This window comes from Polistes dominula, unplaced genomic scaffold (assembly GCF_049000335.1).
Source record: "Polistes dominula isolate Pdom_NZ unplaced genomic scaffold, Pdom_raw_medaka contig_37, whole genome shotgun sequence".
In the NCBI taxonomy this organism is placed as follows: Eukaryota; Metazoa; Arthropoda; class Insecta; order Hymenoptera; family Vespidae; genus Polistes; species Polistes dominula.
In genome coordinates this window covers 3,699,554-3,713,200 of record NW_028301169.1, presented here as the reverse complement: position 1 = coordinate 3,713,200, position 13,647 = coordinate 3,699,554, and the positions used below count along the sequence as shown (strand labels likewise).

General features: G+C 25.8%; 1 protein-coding gene across 1 annotated transcript in view; it reads left to right on the top strand.

Moving 5' to 3' along the window:
• RhoGEF3 (Rho guanine nucleotide exchange factor 3) overlaps positions 1-13,647 on the top strand; it is a 184,190-nt gene that overhangs the window by 30,965 nt on the left and 139,578 nt on the right. Inside the window, exon 2 of the mRNA XM_015322101.2 lies at positions 5,319-5,376. The gene's annotated coding sequence lies outside the window, so the exon portion shown is untranslated. The remainder of the gene's footprint in view (positions 1-5,318; positions 5,377-13,647) is intronic.

The following is a 13,647-nucleotide window of genomic DNA, read 5'->3' as shown; positions in this document are numbered from 1 at the left end:
CTCTCTGTTTTTTTTCTTTTTTTATTTCATCGTTTACGTGTTTAAAATTTCGATATTTCTATTTGTTCAATTTTTATACAGGTATATATGTTGGGTGATTCGATATAACTGTATCACCTTCAACGTTTTCGTTGTTTTGAATTTTTAGGATAAATAAATGATTAAAAAAAAAAAACAATTTTGGGTAGAGGGGAATTTATTATATTTTACAGTGAAAAGAAGAAATTTTTTCCGAGATTTTTCTCCTTTTTTTTGTTTTTATCTTTTTTACGAGACTTTAATGTTAGTCACTTTGTTTTTAAACGGAATTTAATTATACCCGGATTGTTCCTGTTAATAAAACTATAATAAAATACACAAACAATATTACAAGGTTGACTAATTATTACTTGTAACTTTAATGAGTAACTTTTTTTTGATTAAAGTCATAAGAAAATGTTAAAAAAAAAAAGAATAAACAACTCAAGGCTTTATCGCGAGTAAATAATAATAATAATAATTATTATTATTATTTTGTTTATCGCAAATGCACTCAACGCATTTAACGTACTCGAGTTACAATAAACAAAAAATAATACCATGACGGTAAAAATATAATTATAAACTATTAACTTTTTTCCTTTGACATTTGTTCAACGCCTCTACCTTTACACATACAAAAAAAAGAGACGACTCGTTAAAGTCGTTTGAATTAACAGACATTTTAAAAAATTATTTCGTTGATCTATTTTTTGTACGAAGTATTTTAATTTTTTGCTTTATTGAAAATGACACAAGAAACCGATTAATGTCAATAAACAAAACTTCTAACAAATTCCGTTTTAACTAGTATTTTTTTGAGTAATTGGTGCATTTGTAACGGCATTTCACTTACTTCCTTTGTTCCTAATGTCTTAAATGTGAATAAAGAATATTTATGCAAGAATAAGAATTAATAAGAAAGAAATAAGAAAAAAAGAAAGGAAAATAAAATTTATGAAATATAGTTTCTTATCAACCGCACGAATTATAGGCGTGGATTTGAAATTATGTTAAAATGTTTTCTTTACTAACTCCGTGTTACAAAAAATGTTGCTTTTTAAATTTCATTTAAATGATGTTTGAACGTAGTTTTCTTTAATACAAAGGTTTTTTGACAAGAAGAAAGTACTGGGCCACTATTTACTTTTTTTTTAAATATATTTTATTTTTATCAAAAATCCACTACCTTTGTGTCTTGAACCTTTGAAATTTTGTAAAACAAACAAAAAAATATGTTTTTTTAAATACATGTGTCCTTTGAAATCGTTTAACTTTATTCTAGGTGTTTTTCAACATAAAATAAAAAAATTTGTTTAGGTTGTAACAGTTATCATCGTACCATTCGATTAATGTATACCTATATAGGTATATTTAGTTTGAAATCCTCCATTTATAGATCGTGTTTTTATACTAACAGATTTGAAAGCTTCGAATAAAGTGATATATCGATACATACATACACACACATATATAAATACTCATTTCTATATATACATAAAATATCTATATATCTATTATACACTTATAGTTTATATGACATGACGTAAAAGTATTTCAAAGCTGTAGTTTTATTGGAATGAAAAAAAGTTCATTGATAGACTCATATATTTTTAACTCCTTTTTTTCTCTTTTTTTTTTAATTTTACTTTTAACTGCCTATCCATTTATTTATATATATATATACACGCGTATTATATACATGCACAAGTGTTTACATAGATCCATTCTCTTTTATATATTTTTGTTTTGTTTTTAGAAAAAGTAATCTATTATTGTAGTGGAGAGAATAGGGTTGAATTGAGAACAAACGTAAAAACGATAGGTGTGTGGAAACATGTACGGTCAATTTGACAATGAGAACGAGAAATCGAATCGAATCGAATCGAATTGTATCGAATTGTATCGTATCGTATCGTATCGAATCTCATTTCAACCTATGACAATTTTTCTATATATATTTTTCATAATCCAACGAATGGTCTTGTGTGCGTGTATATATATATATATATATAAAGAGAAAGAGAGAGAGATGAAGGAAAGAACGACGAACAATTTAATAAATCTTTCTCACGTCCAAGACAGAAATTTCAAAAAAGGAATCAGTACGAAATTTCTGCCAGAGAATGTATTCCTTCTGTTTTCTTTGATGAAAAAGAAATAACAAAGGGTGTTCAAGAACGATCAAAAACTTGTGGTACTTTCATTTTTTCTTTTTTTTTCTTTCTTTACCTTACATATTCTTTTTTTTTCCTTTAACAATTTTTATATCGATAATTTACGTGCAAAAAGTAGTTTTTATTTTGTTGTTATTATTAATTATTTTTCAAAGTATTTTATTTTTTATATGGATATTTATACCATTTAATTGGTATTAATAGGTAATACCATTTAATAAAATTTATATTATTTATATGGGTATTATATGGGTATATTTATTTTGGGTACACATTTTATTTGGATTTACAAAGTATTTTTGTGTGGATCTCTTCAAATCGTACATTGTGTTAGATATATTAGATTTTTGTGCTTTAAAATTAATATAGTGTATTTAGTATAAAGAAAATTTACAATTTAAATAGTATATTTTATTTACATATTTAATTATTTTAATAATTATTTAATTTAAAGCATATTTTTGTTTGAAATTAATGTTGTATCAAGGTTAAAAATTGACCACAAGTGGTCAAATTTACGCTTTAAAAAGAAAACATATTGTGACGTTCCGACACGATTCGTCTATCCAAATTTTTCGCAGTGATATAAATCCAGTTGCGCGAGACATCATTCCAGTAGTTCGCACGAATAACAATAGAAACAATTATAAGTAGTACGCATAAAGGAATAAATATTACTTGCATTGCTCGAATATTCATTCTTTATATTGAAATAAACTATTGGAAGGATTGTCCCGTGCAAGACACAAGCCGTAACCAAAAATTATCTCTAGAAGAACCTTTTCCTAGAATAAAGAATACTATTCTTCCTCCTGCAATGCACGTGCCTGTCCTTACTCCAATTTCATGCATTAAAATCTGACACTACTCTAAGATTTTCCGTTGCACCAGTATCCATCACCACAGTAATATTTCCTGCTGAATAGAGTCCTTTCTTTTAACCAGCGTGGAAAGGTAATCAAAGAATAAACAAATGTCGAGGAAAGGAGTCGCATTCGAGGCTCGTCAAGTAACAATATATATTGTCATATATAATAAAATAAAATTTTAAGCAATTAAATAGAATATGAGTATTTATTTACAAACGAATAATGTGTATTTTATATGTTTTTACCGCATTTTTTTACAAATGGATTACAGAATGCGGCCATTTGACCGCGGGTAGTAGATTTAGTTTGAAAATAAGTTAAGTATTAATCTTAAATTGTATTTATTACGAATATTATTTTCGTTATATATGTGTGGACCTTTGAAAGTCATAAATAAACAACGATCAATAAAAGAACTTTTACAGAGGATAATGAGTTAGTGTACTGTTGAATTTCGAAGAGAAAAATACTTTGAAATTATACCATATGCATTTCAACTATAACATCCATTTTCTTCCATTAATTAACAATCAATTAAGGTATATCAAACATTCTAATAACGAATTTGCATAAATACATTTTTTAAGATTCATTTGTAAAAAGGAAAAGAAAAGAAGAGTAGATAATATCGATTAGAGTAATTAAATATATTTTTTGTTATTTTTGTTTCGTTCAACAATTTTTTGTTAGACAATATTATACAGATAATATTAATAAAAAGAAAGAATCTCATAATTTATTTCATATATATTAATATTAATTTATATACATTATATAATTATTATATAATTATTATTTAAATAATAATTAAAAAATATATATATCACTAATAATATATTATTTAATTAACATTAATTTAATATCACCACTTCTTACGAATTTTCATTTGTTAATTATACCTAATTATTTTTAATTAATCTATCATCTCCATTAATATATAAATTATTTAAATATTAATGAAAAAATATATATATTAATAATAATAACATAAAAATATAAATATTATAAAATAAAATAAAAATAAAATTTAAAAATATATATATTAATAATAATATATTATTTAATTAATATTTAAATAATTTATATATTAATGGAGATGATAAATTAATTTAAAATAATTTTGAATAATTAATAAATGAAAATTGGTAAGAAGTGGCGGTGTAGAATAAGTAAAGGTAACTTTTTGGAAAGATATATCATTAAGTGGCAGGTATCTCATTAAGATAATGGTAAAGATTGAAATGCTTTTCGAACTAGATTGAACCAACTACCAAGGATGGTAGTCCTTTTCCTGTTTGATTTTACCAAGGAAAGCTTCGTAACGTCTAAAGCAAGTTTAATCTTCCCAAAACTCGTCTATTCATCCTACTGGATATTCTCATGAAAATTCACTCGCGTAGGTCTTCGTCGTCGTTATGAATACATGCCACGCATGCTTTCTCCTTCAGATTTAGGACAAACCTAAGTCCAAATATTTTATACTTCCTCGTTACCTCCTACGTCGTATATTTCCCCACTGATAATAATAATAATAATAATAATAATAATAATAATAATAATAATAATAATAATAATAATAATAGCTACTTCAAAATTTTTTCGAAGATTGTTTTATTTCTTTTATTTTTTTTTATTACAATTCTATTTTTTAATATTTAATAATTGTTCAATAATAATTTATGTATAATGTTAATGCAAGCATGAAGAATTATTTACGATATATTAATTATTTATTTCTATTAGTTATAAATAATTAACATGTACACCAACACGTATAGACATAATTTACGTAAATATTAAATCGATGGATTTTGTTATGTTTTTAATAATAAACTAATAATAAAAGTCTCCAATTTATAATTTAATCAATCTATGTATAAATTTAAAATTATTTTTATTTTAATGATTGATGGTAATTAATTTTTATACGCATTCATGTATACGTGTATAGTTTATATAAACACATTCAATCAATCAATATTTATTACATTTAACAATGATAATAATAAACTTATGACATTTATCTAAAATTGTATTATATTATTTTTATAATTATTATATCAATATAATAATATAATATTAACACATTATAAAATTATTTATTAATATTATTTACAATTAATTAAAATATATAATCTACAGGCATACAGATTATACGAATAATATTATTAATATTCATAACTTTAGCTAATTGTAAGTTAATTAGAATGTGTAATAAATATAAGTATTTACATATTTACATTTCTCTTTACAGATATAACGGAGATAAAAAATTGAAATTTTTTCATCGAAAAAGATTCATTGACATTTACGTAAGTTTTCTATTTTCGTAATTAATTTTTTCCCCCTTTTTTTTTATTATGTCATTCATAATATATATTGATAGAATATATATTATATTTCGAATAGATTGATTAAGTTTTATTATTAGTACAATATGTTACCTTAAACGAGATTGCAGAATGTTGAGTATATACATATTTGTTGCCTGAAATTAGTTAATTTAACGCAAACATGAAAATTGAAGTTGTTTTTAGACAAAGAAATATAATAAAATTTTCATTTTAAAGAAACTTTATTCAAAACAATTTTAACATATAATATGCATTCTGTTTTCCAAATATTGTATATTTCCCGTAGATTTTTATTTCTATAATTAAATATAAAATATATACATTATTATAATTAATTAATTATATATATATATATAAATAAATAAAATAAAAAATAAAAAATTAATATAAATAATTATATAATAAAATAAATATAAATTAATAAATTTATAAAGTACATATTTATAAATTTAAATATATATATCGTTAACGAGTATTCGAATTAAAAAATGGAAAAAAACGCATCAGTACAGATGTTTCTGTTAATTTTCTTCTTCTTTTTCTTCCTTTTCTTTGTCTCTTTCTTTTTTTTTTATCGATAAACACGAATCGTGTTTCGTGTTATCGCACATAAAGTGCATCGATTTTCATCGTGCACATTCGGCAAACGAGCTCAACTTTTCAACGGACAATCGCACAAAAAGGAAAAGCATCACGTTAAATTCGTTCGAGTACCGATTGCTTTTTAATGCGGAAACTTGAATCTATCTATCTATTTTTAAAGGTTTTTGTATTCGTATTGCCAAATTCATTTAGTTTTTGTATTTATTGTATGCTCGATGTGCGGTTTAGTCTCATATACGGGATAAATGAACATAAAACATAAAAAGTTTCAGAATAATCTTTCTCCGTGTGGTTAAATATTACATATATATATATATATATATAATCTTCTTTTTTGTTCGTTTTTATTTCCATTTTAAGCACGACGTCATAACGAAAAAATATCATAACTTTAGTCATGCGTATTAGAAATTTCGTTTGTTTAACGTTCGCTTGGATTTTTTTCCTGATTTTTTTTTTCATTTATTTTTCTTTTTTTTTAGGCAATTTCAAATTGGATTTTAATTTGAAATGAAGTTACGTTCCATGCAACTTTGTTCTCTTAATTTATTTTTTATTTATTTATTAATAGTACATTTAATTACAATGATTGGTAGAAACGATGATTAGTGTGAAATATTTTATCAAAATTTTCCATTTGACGTAATTGATTTTCTTTATTTTTTTTTCTTTTCTTTTCTTACCTCTCTTTGAATATTATTATTATAAACATTGTTTCGTTATTTGTTTAGAAAATGATATGATTGATTTATTGAGGTTAATATTAAATTATATTACGTATTATCAATATATACATTCGATTGCACAAATAGGTCATTTTTGTTGAAGTATCAATCATTTTACCAATTTAACGTTTTGAATATTATTACACTAAATTTAAGTAACTTATATTTTACGTCAGATCATAAAGAACAATTAAACCAAATTTTATGCCAATTTGATAAAAATTTATTAAAATTAGTTGAATATTAGAAATATACGAGTTAAAACTTTTCTATTCATAATATTCGTTTTATATTAAAATTGTTCAATTATTTTTATTTAATTTGTTTTATACCCAAAAAGAGAGAGAGAGAGAGAGAGAGAGAGAGAGAGAGAGAGTACAAGAGAAAAAGAAAAGAGAGAAAGAAAAAAGAAAATGTCAAGATATTTATGAATATATTTATATTTTTAAGTGACTAGAAAAAAAAAATCTCGTTTGTATATTTTGTGACTTTTTATAAAAAGATGATAAGAACGTCGAAGAAATGACGTAAGCGTCCTCGCAACTCTTTTAAATGTAAATCATAGACTTGTACGAAACGAACATTTATTTTTCTTTTCCTCATCAAAACGAATAGCTCAACACAGCACGTGAATATATACGAGACTAAAAAAAAAAAAAAAAAAAAAAATAACAAAAAACGAAGGACTAGGATGATAATGATAATAATAATAACAATAATAAAAAGTGAATAATTTAAAATAATTGAATGAAAAAAGAAAGTTGGGGTGGGGGGAAGGAGAAACGAAAAAAAATTTTAATAGCAGAAATATTCGAAGAATATTTTTATCGCGAATTTCAATAATAAAATCAAACGAAAAAAGAGGACGAATAAAAGAACACTTTTTTCTTTTTTTTATATTTATAACGAACGAATGAACAAACACGTGAAAAGTAGCCTTGTCAAACTTATAGAAAAAGAGAGAGAAAAGAAAATAAAATTTAAAAAAAAGACGAAAAAGAAGAAGAAAAAAAAACAATATTAAAAAGAAACAATATTACAGTTTCAATCGTTTCTAAAGTTACGTAAAAAGAGAGTACTCTCCTGTCTTTCTCTCTTTCCCTTTTTCGATGAAATATTAAAATTATGACGAGCATGAAATCACTTGGTGGAACGTGATTACACGTTACGTTCGATGAAGCGTTAACGAATTTGTTCGTTAGTTCAACATTGATATCCGTTAGGCATTGGGACGAGGGAGTGTGAGAGGAGCTGGGGGTTGCTGGAGTCACTGACAAAATGTAACACAGGAGATTCAATCTTGTTCTATACTATTGCGAGAGAAAAGAATTAATCTATATATTATTTCACGTGTTTTTGCATATATCATATATAACTACACATATACGTATATAATTAAAAACAATGTCTAAGTGCATACAAACGAGTCAAAGGAATATTCAAATATTAATCATTATTAATTTAAAGATTTTTAAGTAGAATGTTAGGAGTAATAATTAAAAAATTTATTTTTTAATTCGAGACAAGTGTATAACTACTAATTATAAATTGTTTATTATTCAAACAATTGATATACGAATGCAATACAACGTTACCAAATTTTTTTATATACCCAATCATTTTATATACTCATATATATATATAGGTGTTTTATATGGGGGTGAAAAATAGGGGGATAAAAGTAAAGAATTGTAGAAGTAAAATATTTTCAAATTCGTTTACATAGAAATATATTTTAAACGAGTAGTTAACAAATATATATATACACGTATTTATAGTAAATATATAACATATATACATCATAGGTGTACTATATGGGAATAAAGCGAAAGGGAAAAGAAAAGAAAAGAATTGCAAAAGTAATCCGATACACGTCGCTCTCAAGTACGAATTCGATATTTCTCAAGAAAGGTAAAAAGCAAAATAGAGAAAAATGTCAAGCGACTTTTCCGAATTTCTTCTTACTACATCAATCCATATATATATATATATAGTTCTTTTACTATATACTTCTCTTTTTCTCCGTTTATCTCTCTATCGCGAATTTGCGTTTTCTGAGAGTCCACGATTTTTCCAAGAATTTCCTTCTTCAATCTCTCATTCTATCATTGTATTATTTCTATTTCCTATCTCTTTCTACAATCTCTATGTTACTTTTCAAGATAACAAAATGTTATTATCTCACGAATCGAAACTTGTAACAAAAGTATAGAAGAAGTTGGATGTTACATTTTGAAACAAAACGGAAAAGAGTAAAAAACTTCTGTTATATACGAAATTCCGTTTCATATAACAGAATAATAATAATAATACTTTGTTAAGTGCATTATTCTATTGATACTTTTCGAATCTTGAATGAATTTATCGACTAGTTCTGATCAAAAAAGAATTAACCTTTTCTTTTACTTGATAATAATCAATAAATCATAATTTATCGATAATATTTAAAAAAAAAAAAGAAAAAATAATCGGTGATCTTTTTCTTCTCTTGAAAATTCTTTTCTTTTTTCTTTCCTGTGAAGCCATCACTTCTAAAAACTATCTCTAGCGAAAAACGAGAGCTAACGTCAGCGATAGTTTCCTTATTGTCTGACCACAGATCGAGTACCACTACTGGGATTTAAGTAGAGTCATCTATTTTTACACCGACCATACGAGAAAAGAATAACAATGACCGAGGACTCTATGTATCATTATTGTTATTATTATTTATTATTATTATTATTATTATTATTATTATTATTATTATTATTATTTGTCAATTATTTTAATATTCATTTACCTGTAATAAAAAAGAAATTTTAAACGAGATGATACTAAAATGAAGTTTTATTTATTTTATATTTTTTTATTATTCAGTTTTATCAATAATGGTTATTAAATTTTAATAATTTATAAATTATTAATATATAATATATAATATTAATTTATAAATAATTATTTATTTTTTGTCGTTTAATATAATATTCATTTATTGAATATTATTTTTAGTTTTATTTTCCAGACGTCGTTGTCGTATTTTTCCAAAGGAAAAAATTATTCTTGCGAGAAATAAAGAAGGAAGGAAGAAAAAGAAAAAAAAAGAAAAGAAAAAAATAAGAAAAATAGGCAAAGAAAACTAATGTTATATCATAATTTTCATTCGTTCAAGAGACTTTACAAAGTCGAGGTTGTAATTTCTTTGAGGCGGTTACTAGATCGTTTGCATTCCCTTTTCTTGGTCTTCTATCCTCCCTTTCTGTTGAACTTTATAGCTTTCGCACTAGAGAAATCAATGAAGATGTATACTTAGCGAGTAGGATGTTTAATAACATCTAATTGTACTTAAAACGATTTAAGCACATCACGTGCTAAACTAAGTAATGTAAGTATTTAATTATTTTCATTAAATCGAAAATAATTATATTTTCACAGTAAGAAATTTATTCTCTTTAGTAAGTATTTTTGATAAAAGTAAACATTCGTTGAAACACGATAAATAATTAAAAATTCGTTGCCTATCGTAAAATACAAACATTTGATTGTAAATAGAAATAAACTTAAAAGTAATTTAACATAAGTAATTTTAAATAATACTTCATTTCTTTTTATAAACGATACTGAAAATAATTAAGATCAGTACTTAAATTATTCGTTAATTAAAACGAAAATTATTTTCAAGATTGATATTACGAAATATTAATTTCAATCTTAACGAGTGAATATTTTTTATGAAAATTAATGAGAAGTTAATAAATAGTCGCAACCCATTCGTAATATCAAATATGAACTTTTGAGTGTGCTATATATATATATGTATACTTAAACTAGAAGTAAGATATCATTCATTTCATTTTGAGATGTCAAAAGAGTAGAAATCAACTCGTAATTTATGCTAACTAGTTTAAGAGGAGGAGAGTGTAACGTTAAAGCTAAAGTTACTTCGCGTAAATACCGATAAGACGAACCAAACCGAACCGAACTGAACTGGAGCTTGTCTTATCCACGATTTCCTCGAATTCTCCCCTACCTTGTGAAATTCTTCGAAGCGTAACGCGAACTAAACCACTACCCTTTCGCGGTTTGCACGTCTTGTATCGGTTGAACAGTTTCTTAACAGCTCAAATATATATAATATATATATATATATATACTATTAAATTATTTAACATCGTATATATTATAATATAATTATGTGCATTATAATATATTTATTAACCGTAATAAAAATATATATATAATAATAAATGTTTAGATCTCAGAAGCAATTGATTTTTCAACCTATGTTTACTACAACTTTTTTACTCAGTACAATGATTCCTATATAGTATATAAATATTGAATGTTTTTTTTTAACACCCTGTATATAACTCGTGTATAATTATTTTAATATAAGAAGTTATTCCTTATGAAGACTCGGGTAACTTCTGCTAACTTCTGCTAACTTCAAGTAACTTCGGATAACTTCGGATAACTTCGTCTAATTTCGGCTTACTTCGGCTTACGTCGGCTTACTCCGGCTAACTTCGGATAATTTCGGCTTACTCTTCGGCTAGCTTCGGGTTCGGAATGTCATAGAAACAACATTTAATAAAAGCATTGTCATAGACGACAACGTGCCAGTCTAAAAGTGAATCTCGAAGAGGACGGTACGTAGATCATATACTCCGAGCTTTTAGACAACAATAAACATTTCCATCAAGTAATTAACAATTATTTTAATATTCTAATGCGCTCTACTTATACTAGAATCGTTATTATACACGAGTTATATACAGGGTGTTAAAAAAAAACTGTTCAATATTTATAATGTTATTACTCAATTTTCAATGTTTACAGAAGATTTTTCAGATGTCCATCTTCCATTTCTGCACACATTTGGCATCTTTTCTTTACAGAGTCACGAACTTGTTCGAAAATTACACATTTTTTATCTGATATTTTCATGATACTTTGTAATTGTGTAATATCTACAATCGCTGATCTACCACTGACTAATTTTCAATGAAATTTACTTTTGGCACTTGAATAAGAACATTCAAAACGCGATTTGAAAACACTAAACTTAACATCGATGATAGTATGTAAGTCAATCATGATATTAACAAACAACAATTTTTATATCTCAGAAATGGGGTTGACTTTTCGACTTACCTTTACGAAAACTTTTTTACTCAGTTCAGTGTATCTTATATAACATATAAATATTGAATGGTTTTTTTTGAACACCCTTTATATAGAGATACGAATGGAATAGAAATTTTTTCGAACGAATTCTTTTCTAAAGGGGATTTAAAAAAAAAGCGGGGGTAAAAAATTAAAAAAAAATAATAATAAATAAAAATATCTTTATGACGTCCCATTTCCTTTTTCGTACCCTTTTTAGTATTCCCTTTTCTTATCTCTTTCCCTGCTTACTCTCTCTTTTTCTATTCTTCAAGTCGAGGTCCTTTTTGTTGGCTTTCTCAATGCCAGAAAGGAAACCAACACCCAGCCGTTGCGTTAACGACCGAATTCAGAATTTGAACCAACCCCTACTATCATCAAAACCACTATCGACTACTATCAAATAAAAAACAAACAAAAAAGGAAAATATCTATTGTTCGTTACAAAAAAAAAATCGATTCGATAATGACTATTGATTTCTTTTATATATATGTAAATGACTAAGAAATATCTGATAAAATCGTCCTCTTATCGATCTATCGAAATTCACTCCTTGTTTGGTTTCACTTTAAAATATAAACTCGAGATTTGTTTATCGTTTCAATGATATTCTGTCTTTTCGTATATCCAATTTAGTTTTGAATCAGAAATACGATACATACAACGTACAAGTAGGAGTATGATGATTATGAGAAGTAGGGATGAAGTTGGAGGGGTGGATAAAGAAGGGGGTACAATAACTTACGTAGATTCAGACGGATCTTACTTAGATTCTCATCTCGTTTGGACGTCCGAAAGAGAAACATAGTAATACTAGTATTCTTGTTCTTCCAATGAATAAGGACTAGTCTCAAGAGGAAAATCAAACTGAGCTTCCTTTGGGAAAACGAGATTCTCTCGATTGTTTCCTACCTTGGATAGGTATACCTTACTATCAGTGAAAGGACGTTGCTTTCATTGTCCGTTCGTTTGTTGTTAGATCGGTGGGTAGATAGATAGGTATATTCCGTTAGGTCTGTCTAGGTTTCTACATGACATCGTTGGTCCAGCATCGATCTTATAGTCATCCTAACTGTCTGTTCAATTTACCATGTTGGATAACGAAATAAGTGATAAATATTAGCCAATAGTATTGAACATTTTATTGGGAGAGGTGGGGGGAAATTTAATATTAATTATAATCCGATCGAGATCGCTATAAACGATAAGCGGATTTTTCATAAGTCAACTTTAATTTGTTTTTTTTTACCTGTATTCCCTCTCTTTTTTAATCTCATTCGAAGATCAATTCGAATTTGTTGTATCGTTTTAAGGTAAAAAGGAATTTTTTCTTTTTTTTTCTTTTCATTTAAACAATTGCAATATAATGTATTCGATTATAGCTACCACGATTTTTTTTCTAGTTGGAATATTTTTATTATAACGGTTGAGCGAGTTGATATTATAATAGCTTCTCTGTTGAATTTAAATGAAATGTCCATGCGTATGTAGGCAGAGAGAGGTCTTAAAGAAATTAAAAGAGTTTTCCCCCCAGACAAAAATAAACAAAGGAAAATTCTTTCACAAAAAAAATTAGAAAAGAAAAAGATTTTAGCAAGAAGAAGAAGAGGAAGAAGAGAAAAAAAGGTGCATCGACCTTTCGTGTTTCACGAGCCTCAGGCTATATTTTAGGGTCTTCGTAGGTATCTCTGGTAAAGAAAAAAAAATGCATTATATTTATTTACGACAATTGGAGGATGAGTGGGAGGAATAGGG